A 12,824-nucleotide genomic window follows, 5' to 3' on the forward strand; every position below is an offset into this window, starting at 1 on the left:
ACTTACTGTTTTTATTAGACATTTGAATACAGACTTGGAGGATCAATACAGTTCTATTTTCTCAACTACTTTAGGCCAAAAAGTTTCACACATAAGCGGCAGACAGGAAAGTGATAACAGAAAATGGGGAGTAAGGGTGTACTTCTTTTTCTGTAATTCTGACCCTGACTTAAAAAAAAACTTCACTGAAGTGTATGCCAAGGAAATAAGCAATTTTATTGGTATTGACTAGGATGTAATTTCCCAGATTAACAAAAAAAAAAAATACTGAGAGCGTAATAACCCGCTTTCGAAAAAAAGAAAGTGGAACAATCCATAGTTAACTCCCAAGGAGGAAGGGGAAGGACCTATGGACCTGATTGATTTACAAGTTAATTATATTTTTAAAAATTTAGAACAATTAATTCTAATTTAATCTATTTAGCCAGGATATTAACACGATCTTTATATCTAAATTTGAGGACTGAAAAGACCCAAAGTAAACTATGGTTCATTTATTTCTAATTATCATTGGGGAAATTAAAAAACAATTGGGTCTACCTCAATATATTGATAATATTAAATAGTATGGCCCGGTGAAACATATTAGGTATGCAAGTCTGGTTTAGTATTAGGAAAAGCACATATAAATCACATTAATAAAAGAGCAACCTAAATCATTTTTACAGCTATATCTGCAGGAAAAGTTCTTAATGAAATAGAGCATTCATTTATGTTCAATACACAATAAGTAAACAGTAGAATAAAGGGATCTTTCCTTAATATCAGTAGTGTAATGTATTTTCTATTATCTATTATATGTAGTGCATAACATGTAGCATGTTATATAATAATATCTATCTAAAACCAAGAGCCTACATTATAAAGGATAATGTAATGGGGGTAAAATAAATTCGGGGTTAAGCAAGGATTTTCATAGTCAATATTATCATCACTGCCATTATAATTAATGCAACTACAAACTACTCCTTATGGAAATAAAAATAGTCCTAAATAGTGAAATATTACTTGTTATAGGTAGACTGAAATAATATAATAAAAATGACAATATATAAATTTACTTTTTGACTTCCCTACCAATCAGATACTTCATAGAGGTAGGAAAAAAAAAAGAAATCCATTAGGAGAAACAAAAGATCAAGAATTTCAAAGAATTTAATAGAGGAGAAAAATGGGGAGGAACGGAGCTTTACAATACTTGTTGGAAAACTGCAATACTCAGCTAATCATCACAATACCTTGGTAGTGATTTTAAAATAGAGAAGATGAACTACGGGAAAGATCAGGTACAGAATAAATAGACAAAAATGAACCTTAAGTTTTGTGTAGAATAAATCCAAAGGCTCCGACTACTGAAGTAAAGACTCATTATTCAATAAAAACTGCTGGGAACACTGGAAAACAGTCTGCCAGAAACTAGATATATACTAATAACACACTACCAACATCTTGCATCATGTATCAGCATAAACTCCAACAGGATGCATTACTTAAATATAAAAGGTTCTATTTTAAATACATGAAAGGAACAAAGAATTTTACCATTTAGATCTATACATAGATGAGTTCATGAACAAAGTAAGGGTAGAGAGGTTCACACAAGATAACATGAATAATTTTGATTACATAAAATTAAAATTTTTGCAATGCAAAACTAATACAGCTAATAGAAAAAAGAAAAGGGTTAACTGGGAAAATCTTTCATCAGTTTTTCAAATGAAGATCTCATCTCAAAGTTATAATTTTAAAAATGAATCAATTTTAATAAAATAAGATGTGTTCTCCAATTAATACATGGTCAAAGGATATGAACAAGTTTTTTTCCCATTAAAACTTTAACAAGTATTTTTTAAAGTACTCTATCTTCACTATTCTTCTTTTGACCACCTAACTTCTATATTGAGCAAAACGTTTTTAAAGAAAAAACACCTTTCAATACAGACCTATAGAGGGAAACAACAAATTCTCACATCAGATGTGCTTAAAAATGTATGTTTCCTTCTGCATTTTAAGTTCCATCTCTTTGACTAGAGATGTGTGGCATGTTTCATTTTTATCATTTGGAAATCATGATTGTGTTCCTGAGTTCTAAAATCCTTTAAAGATGTTTTTCTTTCAATTTTTTAAATAACAATTTTTTCTTCTGGTTCTGCTTGCTTCCCTCCATAGAAATTCATAAAGGGTTTTCCCAGTTTCCTCTGAAATTGTCCATTTTGTTTTTTTTTTTTTTATGGTCCAACAATATTCTGTTTACACCTACAGATCACAAATTGTTTAGTCCTCTCCTAATATGGATACAATGCTTATGTTTCCAATTTTTGGGTACTAAAAAAAAAAAGGCTGCCAAAAATATTTATGTACATGTGGATCCTTTTCCTCTTTGATTTTTTTTTTGGGGGGGGGGAAGGAGGTGTTATAGTTGTAGACATGGTATTTTGTCCATTTCTGAAGAGGACCAATGTCATCATGAGGTGATGTCTTGACATGATTGTGAATTGGATTTAAGTGAGGCAGAGTTACACAAATTTGTCAACCTCACTCTGTCTTCCAGAGTCATCAAAGTCTACATCAGGACAAAAGTCAAGACTGGCAATGGCCCAGGATGAAGTGGATGACCTTCCTTGGTGTCTTTGATGCTTGACCAAGCTCTAAACATCTTCAGCCACATGCATGGCAATTGAAACAAATCTTTCTCATCTACTCATTCAGCCCATGTGCCTTCACATACTTGGGATAGGCATCCCCCTCCCTCACCTGTGGGTTTGAGGCCTGTCTTGTTTACCCTCAACCTGGTTTTAGTCCATTTGCTGAAATGGTTTTACCATTGTGTGGCCACTGAACATGCTACCGCATCTTGGAGCCATAGATGAGAGCTGGGAGACCAGTTGAACACCAAAGGTAGATGAATAGCCCTGAAAAGGGCTTGACAAGCCTTTACAGAAGAGGCAGTAACCATCCTGGAACACCCTATACACTCCTAGTAAGTGGTATAGCTGGGTCAAAGTGGGTGGACACTTTAAAGGTAATTTTGTAGGCCTAATTCCAAATTCATTTCCAGAATCCTGGGACCAATTCAACAGTACCTCGAACAGTGCGAAAGTGTATCTCTATTTGCCCACAGACACACTTAGCATTTTTCACATTTGTCTTCTTTGCTAGTCGGATCAGTGTGAAGTACACCCTCAAATTTTCTTTAATTTCTATATTAGCAATTTAGAACATTTTTAATATGATTGTCAATAGATTGGATTGCTTCTTTTGAAATCTGTTTTTTAATGTCCTTTGTGTATCTATAGTGCGGAATGTCTCTTAGTCTTATACATTGGACATTTCAATCAGTTTCTTATATATTTTGGAAATAAGAATGTGGCATAGAAACTTATTGAAAAGCTATTTTCCTATCTACTGCTTCCTTTCTAATTTTTATAACATTAGATATGTTTATGTAAAAAAAATTTAAATCTCAATTAATGGAAATTGTTTTATCTTGTATGCTTCTCTCTATTGCTTATTTCATCATGAACTCTTCTCCTATACATAGGTCCAAAACTGACTTCTTCCCTGATCTTCTACTTTGTTTAAAATGTGACAGGTCATAAGAAATTTACATTTTTTCAATTGGAAATTAATTTATGACTTGTTCTCCTTTTTTTTCTGATATTAAGTTTCTTACTCTATTATTTCATTGATGCGGGTATTTTATATTTTTTCAGTGTTCATCTTTTCCTCTAAGTTATCAGTTGTTTATTTTTCATTCTTTAAATAAAAATGCATTTGTTAAGTGCTTTACTATGTGCAAAGAACTGAAGATACTACTGTCCCTGCTCTCAAGAAATTCATGTGGAGGAGACAACATATATAGGTTTCAGCTGAAAGTCAAAAGGGTAAGGTAGTGTATAGGTAGCTTAGGGCACAGCAGCAAAGCAGATGGTAATGATACAGTAGTTCGATACCATTTTTTTCTGGTAAAATTGAATCCATCTCTTTCTTGTTATTGATATCTCTTGTTTTTACACCTCAAAGATGTGCAGAGTACTTGCATTCCATGAGAGGCCTCTTGCAACAAAGCAAAACAATTAAACAAAATTAATAATACAGTGATCTCATCTGAAAGGACATGCATCACTCCCCATTTGCATCATTCCTTTCCCCCTCCCCACCTCTCCTAATTAATAAAAATTAACAGAAATCTATTTTTTCTCTCTCTCACCTGATTGGAAAAAGGGGGAAAGAAGAATAAATTAGAACATATATACATAGTCAAGCAAAACAAATTTCCTCAACAATTGTGTACAAGAAAATGATGTCTCATTCTACATTCTGTGTTCATCATCTCTGTCATGAATAACATATTTCATCATCAGTCCTCTGGATTCATGAATAGTCATTGTATTGACTACAGTTCTGACAGCTTTTAAAAAGTTGCTTGTTTTAAGAAATAATATAGTGCATTCTATGTGCCAGGCACTGAACTAAGTTCTTCACAGATATTATCTAATTTGATCCTCACAGCCACCCTGGGAGGTAGGTGCTGTTATTATCTCCATTTTACAGATGAGGAAAATGAGACAGAGGTTAAATGATTTGTCCAAGGTCTGAGTGTCTGAGGCTGGATTTGAACTTAGTTCTTGACACCAGATCTAGCGTTCTAACCACTGCACAAACTAGTCGAAGAAATACACAGCTGCCAACCTGGGAAGTTTGTGGGTAACCTCAAAATTTCAGAGGAAGTGAACAAGTCCCCCACCACACTAGGTGAGTCTTTGGGGGTGACCTCTAGGAGGACATGGGCAGAATTTTTATGAGATGGACTAGTCCTTTGACTCCGCATCCAGTATCCTTTCTGTTCTATGACACAGCCTCCTGGTTGACCTTCCTTTTACTTTAGAGGATTTTCCTGGTTATAATTCTGCTCAGTTGATTTTCATGTGTTTCTCTAAATTGTTCCAAAGCCATTTCTTACTGTAGAATGATATTTTATTAAGTCTCTGTATCTCAACTTGTTCAGTCATTTCATCAGATTCTCTTCTTGAAGAGAGAAATCACAATATACAGTTAGGAAGCTTGTGAATAATTTATTAGCCTTTGACCTCTTTCATTTCTTAATGCCGAACCATTGTCTTTAGTCATTTTCTATCATCTTCTCCCCTGGGTAAACCTTTTCATAGAAATCCCTGAATACAAAGATGCTGACCTTCCTAGTGGTCTCTCTGTTCCTCTTTCTCCTCCTCCACACTGCCAAATGGAATAACCACATAGTCCAGGAAATGATGGGCTGTGGTTTGGGGGACATTGGGTGACCCACAGATCCAACTACTCCATTCCCTTTGTGGACATAGAGCCTGTGAGCCATCTTTCCATTTAGCTATACCCTCATTGTGTCTTTGGCTTTGTTTAGAGTGAGACCGTCAAGAACAAGAGGATTCATGTAAGTCATTGGTCACCTGAACAGAGATTTTATACTGGGAATGCTGAATGCCAAATGAATGTTTATAGATGGCCTAAAACTGATTCATAGGTTTCTAATTCTAGAACTGAAAGGGTCTTTAGAGGCCAGCTAGTTAAATTCTGCCTTTTAAAGATGAGAAAACAGAGGCCCCTCCAAGAGGTTATTAAATGACTTGCTCAAGGTTACATAACTAGTAAGTGTCAGAAGCAGGATTTGAACCCCAGAACTCTGAGCCAGCATTCTTTCCATTTTCCTATGCCATTCTTACATTGCTTCCCTTATTATAGAAGTGGAAGAAAGTTGTACAGCGTCATTAAAATCCATCACTGATTGGCTAACCTTCTGGTAAGTGGAACTGCTACATACTTTATGGCTTAGTTGGTCCTTGGAGAGTGGATGAAGTTGTGAATAGGGATTATATTCATTTAAATCCAGCAGGGAATAGTGGCTAGAGAGCCAGCCTCAAAACTATGAAGATCTGGATCTAAATCCCACCTCTGACACATACTGCCAGTGTGACTCTGAGCAAGTCATTTGATCCACATGCTCCCAGGAAACCTGCCTACACTTAAGTTGAACTGTATTGGTAGGAGTTGCCTCATATGAGAGTTCTAGGGATATATTGTTAAATGTTTAACAAGCTTTCAAAAAAAAAATTATGCATGACACACTGTTAGGATTAAAATGCATTGTTAATATTTGTACATGACTTTGAGTCAAACAAGAAAACAATAAAAAGAAATCCCTGATTTGTGACTTTTGCTGGTTTTTGAGGTATAAATGCTCCTACTGAACATTTAATAATTGACTCTTCATCTGCCTTTAATACAGCCCTGGAGAGTTCCCTTTCTTAATGGAATCATAGATTTAGGCCCTAGCCCTCTACCCCTAGCCTTTCTGCTTCAGTAGAACTTGTTTGGATTTGAGTTCTCCTGCCCCTGTTCCAGGCCCCTGTTATTGTAGAAATTATTCTCCTGATTCTACTCATTTTATTCATCACTTTTTTAAAATCTTCAAAATTGCTCACTTTTATAATATTTATGTTATAATATAAATGCATCTTCTGCCTGTTCTATCACTCTGCATCAGTTCATATAAGTCTTAAGATGTCTTTTTGAAATAATTTATTTCCTCATTTCTCACTGCACAATAGCATTCCATCACATTCATGTACCACAACTTATTCAGTGATTCAATTGATGGTCATGCCCTTAGTTCTCAGCTTTTTCACTACCACAAAAAAGAACATATATATGTATATGTGTGTGTGTATACACACGTACATACATACACACATGTATTTGGTGCAGAAACCTTTTTTTCTTTGATCTTTTTTTGCTATAGGCCTGTAAGTGGTATTATCTCAGTCTAAGGGCATACCCTATTTAAAGAAATTTTAAATATATATGTGTGTGTGTTTATATATATATATATGTGTGTGTGTATGTGTGTTTATATATATGTGTGTGTGTTTATATATGTATATGTATGTGTATGTATATGTATATGTATATGTATATGTAATTCCAAATTGCTTTCCAGAATGGAATATGGTGGTACGCTTTCATGGGTCTACAATTAGTATATCATTGTGCCTGTTTTCCCACAGCTCCTCCAACATTCATCATTTTCCTTTTTAACTTTGCAATTCTGATGGAGTAAGGCAGAATCTGAAAACTGCTTTAATTTGCATTTCTCTACTGATTTGGAGCATATTTTCATATGGCTATTAGATAGTCTGGGTTTCTTCCTTTGAGAACTGCCTGCTCAAATCCTTCAACCATTTATCAACTGAAGAATGGCTCTTATTCTTATGAGTTTTAATCATTTCTTCATATATTTTGGAAATGAGGCTTCAATCAGAAAAATTTGCTGCAAAGACTTATTTTCTATTAAATTGTTTACCTTTTAATCTTAGCATTTTTGATTTTGTATAAAACCTTTTCAATTTGTGCACTCAAAACTGCCCATTTTATTTTCCATGATTTACTTTATCTTTTGGTGGGTTATGAAGTTTTCTTCTATCCATAGATCCAACAGGTAATATTTTCCATGTTTCTCTAATTTGTTTATGATCTGATCTTTTATTACTAGGTCATATATCCATTTAAAGTTTATCTAAGTATGAAGTGTGAGGTTTTCATTTCATTTCTTCCATACTCCTTTCCAACATTCCCAGTTGTTTTGGTCAAATAATGAGTCCTTATCCCAGTAGCTGGAATCTTTGTATTTACCAAATACTAGAGAATTTGATGCATTTGTTTCTGTACTTTGTGAACCTAATACACTCTACCAATTGATCTTCTAATTTTTAACCAGTACGATATTGTTTCAATAATTACTTCTATGTAGTATTGTTTGAGAACTGGCACTTCTAGTCCCCTTTCATTCTAATTTCTTTTTCTATTTCTTGAGATTCTAGACTTCTTTTTCCCTCCATATGAATTTTCTTAGTATTTTTTTCTAGTTCTATAAAGTAATCCTTTGTTAGATTAATTGGAATGGCTTTAAATAAGAAAATTAATTTAAGTAGTATTTTTTCATTTTTATTTTATTGTCATTTCTATTCTATTGGTTTGTCCTACTCATGAGTAATGAATAATAGACAACATTTAAAATGTTATTCTTATTCTATTGGCTTGCCCTATTCATGAGCAATGAATATTTTTCCAGTTATTTAAATCTGTCTTTATTTCAGCAAACATTTGTTTGTATTTGTAGTTACATAGTTCTTGTATGTATCTTAGAAGGTAGACTTGAAAATATTTTATACGTTTGGTAGTAATCTTACATGAAAATTTCTCTTTGTATCTTTTCCTGAAGTTTTATTGGTAATATGTAAAAATGCTTATGATTTGTGTGGGTCTGTTTTATATCCTTCCAGTTTGCTAAACATTTTATTTAAATTAACTTTTATTGACCCTTTAGGCTTTTTTAAGTACACCACCATATCATCTGTAAAAAGTTTTGTTTCCTTGTTACCTATGGTTATTTTTTCAAATTCCTTTTCTTCTCTTATTGTGATAGCCAGCATTTCTAGTACTATGTTAAATAGAAGTAGTGACAATGGACAGCACCTTTGTTTGACCCCTGAATTTACTGAAAAAAGATTCTAGTTCCTCTCATATATAATGATAATGCTTGGTTTTTATCACTTTTTTTAGCACGTGATTGAGAAAACTAGTTTCTGGTGACCTCTTTTACTTTCTCTTCAATTATTTTATTTCAATTTTCATTTTTTAAATATAATTTGTACTTCTTTGTTTTAAATAAATTCATTGCTTATTTTATTAGCCTTCCTTCCCCCCCAAAAAAAACCCCTCCTACTTTATTGATCAATTTAATGGCCTTTTCAGTTTCAATTTTACTAATTTTTTTTTAGTTTTGAAAATTTCTACTTTACTTGGAGCTTTTGGTTTGTCATTCAAGTTTTCTTTTTTTTTTTTTAATATTCTGGAAAACTATTTTTATCATAGGTGGAATGGGGACACAGCAAGTTAGATGATTCCAATTTTGTTGGCAATATCTAAAGCATCATAGTCTGGAGCAAGACGGACATAGGCCTTCTTCTCTCCATCGGGCCGGATCAGTGTGTTGACCTTGGCCACGTCGATGTCATACAGCTTCTTTATGGCCTGCTTGATCTGATGCTTGTTGGCCTTGACGTCCACAATGAAGACTAGGGTGCTGTTGTCCTCAATCTTCTTCATAGCAGACTCAGTGGTCAAGGGAAACTTAATGATGGCATAGTGATCGAGCTTGTTTCTTCGAGGGGCACTCTTCCGAGGGTATTTGGGCTGCCTTTGAAGTCTCAGTGTCTTGGGTCACCGGAAGGTGGGGGATGTTCGGATCTTCTTTTTGTGGCTATGGACACCCTTCAGCACTGCCTTCTTGGCCTTCAAGGCCTTGGACTTGGCTTCTGTCTTGGAGGGGACAACAGCTTCCTTCTTCGCCTTCGGCGCTATGTTGGGGGAAAGGCCAAGTTTTCTTAATTATATGCCCAATTCATCGGTTTGTTCTCCCCCACCCCCCTTTTAATGAAAGCATTTAGAGATATGTATTTTTCCTACTGAACGGTATCCTAGAAGTTTTTTTGTGTTATCTCATTATGGTAATTCCTTTGATTAAATTTCTATTGCTTCTACAATTTGTTCTTTGACTAATCATATCTTTAGAATTATACTATTCATCTCCAATTACATTTTCATTTTTTGAGAGTCCTTACTGAATACAATTTTTATTGCAATGTGATCAGGAAATGATCTGTATGAACATGGTGTTTTCAAAGAGAGAAATCCAAGTTACATATAGCTAATTTTTAAAAATGCCCTAATTAAAAAATACACATTGAAGCAACTCTGAGACCCTCTCATGCTCATCAATTTTATAAAGTTGACAGGAAGAGAAAATGACAAATTCTGGAAGCGCTGTGAGAAAAACAGCCCACACTGATATGTTGTCTGTTAGTGGCTATATGAATTGGCCCAGGTGTTGTGGAAAACTATTTGAAAACTCCAACTTCAAAGACTGTGACCCAGCAATACCAATCCAAGGCCTATTCCCCAGAGAGATGAAAGAATGAGGAAAAGGAACCATATTTACAAAGATATTTAATAGCAGCAACTTTTATTTTTGTAAAGAACTGGAAATGAAGGGGGTACACATCAACTGAAGAATTACCAAACAAATGATACAATAAATGAATGTAATAAAGTACTATTATGCCATACGTAGGAAAGGAAACCTGGGAAGAAGACATGTATAAAGTGATGCAGAGGGGATTGAACAAAAACAGAAGAGTTTATATAATGACAACAACAGAAGACTATAGCTTTGAAAAACTTATGAACCGCAATCAAACCCAAACATGCCTCCAGAAGATGGATGATGAGCCATGTTCCCCAGCTCCCGACAGAGAGCTGATGGACTCAAAATGCAAAATAATACACAGATTTTTGGATATAGCCAATATGGGAGTTAATTTTGCCTGACCATGAATATTTAAAATTAAGGGTTTTAAAGTTTAAAGTTTTTTTTAAAGTTAAGAGCTTTTCTGCTCTTTTTCTTTTAAATTTGATGATGGACGTGAGAGGAACAGAAAATAAATGCTGGTTGATTTTAAAATCAGAGAAATTATAAAGAAATATAATTCTAAAGTTTTTGATTTCATGATAATTTTCAGGATTTCTGAAAATTCTTAAATTCTCTCTCCTTACTCATATTTCAGTTCAGTTCCTTTTCCCCCTAGTTCAAAAAAATTCTATATAAAATTGGGTATCTTCATTCCATGCCACTTACTTGTGTCCATCACCTGTCATATTCTCTGAAATCATTGGTCATTTCTTTTTTTTTTTTTTTTTTTTTTTTTTTTTTGGGGGGGGGAATCTAGAGCAATTGGGGTTAAGTGACTTGACCAAGTTCATAACGCTAGTTTTTGTGTTGAGTATCTGAGATCGAATTTGAACTCAGGTCCTCCTGACTCCAGGGCCAGTGCTCTATTCATTGTGCAACCAAGCAGCCCCTTAGTCATTTCTTTCTTTTTCTTTTTCTTTTTGGAGGGCAACTGGGGCTAAATAACTTGCCCGAGATTACTGGGCTAGTTTTTTTTGTGTGGGTGTTAAATGTCTCAGACACTTTACTCACTACGACACCTAGCCACCTAGCCGCCCTACTCTCTGTCATTTCTTACATCAAAATAACACTTCATTAAATTAATACAGCACAACTGATGCAGCCATTCCCAAATTTTCTAAGACGTCTAAGGCACTCCATGAGATTCTACTTCTTTGGTGATCTTTTGACCTCCTGCTTTAATCTATCCATCAGGATCAGGAAGTTTGCTATATTTATGACCATTTCTTTCCCAATATTTCTGCATATTATCCACCTTCAGCCTTCCCTACCTTTCCTTATTTCTATGTTGACTTTGATGTATTTCCATGCCAAATTCATGTGTGTGTCCAATCATTCTTTGCCATTTCAGGTAAAAGCTCCTAACCCCTACACCATCTTCCATGTTTGATATTCTTCTTATTTATACATACCACAAGTATGAGAAATTGCAATTTCTAACCCCACCTCTACCTTCTTTCTACAGAAGCATAGAAAGTAGTGTACACTAATATATACTTCATTTTACCCTCCCTTCTCTCTTCCATCTTCAGACCTTCAGAGAACTAATCCAATCCTAGGGCTTGTTTTTTTTTTTTTTAATTTCCTTAGTTCCTTTTGAAGATATTAAGGTTTTGAAGGGATACTCCCCCCCCCTCCCCAATTCAAATGTTAGCAATACATAACCATTCACACCTTTCAAAATCACTCAATGAAATTCACATTTCCTGGTTTTCCTTTTCTCTTGTGTTTGTATTTCAGAGTTCCTACTTAGCTTTGACCTCTTCATCAGCGTTCCTTGACAAGTCTCTCTTCCAATCAAGATACATTTCCACCACCCCACCCCCAGTATATAATACTTAGCTTTGCTAAATTAGTTTTTATTATAAGACTATATCCTTTGGCTAGTGGAATATTGTATTCCAAGATATCTCATTTTTATTAGAAGTTAACAGTCTATGTGATCCTGACTTTAATTCCTTAGTACTTGAATTGCTTATATCTAGGTGATTTCAAAACCTTTTTTTTTTCCTTTGAAGTTGGTGCTTTGGTTTGTTTTTTGGAGGGGGGAGGTAGGGCAATTGGGGTTAAGTGACTTGCCCAAGGTCACACAGTGTATGAGGTAAGATTTGAACTCAGGTCCTCCTGACTCCAGGGCCAGTGCTCTATTCACTGTACCACCTAGCCACCCCCACTGGCTTGATTTTGAAAAAATATATTATTTTCAGGGAGTCCAATGATTCAAATTGTTTCCCCTTGAACTCTTTTCCAGGTCAGTTCTTTTTGATATCAGAGATCTTAAATTCTTTTTTTTTTTGGTCTTTTTATTTTTTTTAATTTTAAAATATTTTACACATAAATGCAAAAATGAGAAAAGAAATAAAAACATTGCCATGTACACAGTAGACCATAAGAAAGTATCATTATAAAATAAGTTTCCATTTTGAGAAAACCTATATAATAAATACTACACATTATTTTCAAAGGTATCCAGTTGTTCTTTGCTTCCTTGTTGGTTTTCTTCTGTGCACTTTTTACTTTATTATTTCCATCTCCCCCCCTCCCCATCCTAAAAAAGGCTACAATCAAGCATATATATAGATACATGCACACACACAGAGATATCTATAAACATGGACAAATATACACATGTACACTCATACACATATATGTAAGACTGTATTATGCTTATTTCCTTCTAACATCTGTTTCTCTGAAGGGGGATAACCATCTTCCTTCTTGAGTCCAAGTCTTTCCATATTTT

The 12,824-nt window shown here is 34.4% G+C and overlaps 1 long non-coding RNA gene across 1 annotated transcript; it reads left to right on the forward strand.

Moving 5' to 3' along the window:
- The first annotated feature begins 6 nt into the window (after window positions 1-6).
- LOC138176505 (uncharacterized) lies at window positions 7-9,596 on the forward strand. Its single transcript, XR_011172316.1, has 2 exons — window positions 7-2,980; window positions 8,926-9,596. It is a non-coding gene; the product is annotated as an uncharacterized lncRNA (long non-coding RNA).
- Window positions 9,597-12,824: the final 3,228 nt, after the last annotated feature.

This window comes from Petaurus breviceps, unplaced genomic scaffold (assembly GCF_028583685.1).
Source record: "Petaurus breviceps papuanus isolate PSGF00001 unplaced genomic scaffold, PetGlider_PUasm1.0 89766, whole genome shotgun sequence".
Classification (NCBI taxonomy): domain Eukaryota; kingdom Metazoa; phylum Chordata; class Mammalia; order Diprotodontia; family Petauridae; genus Petaurus; species Petaurus breviceps.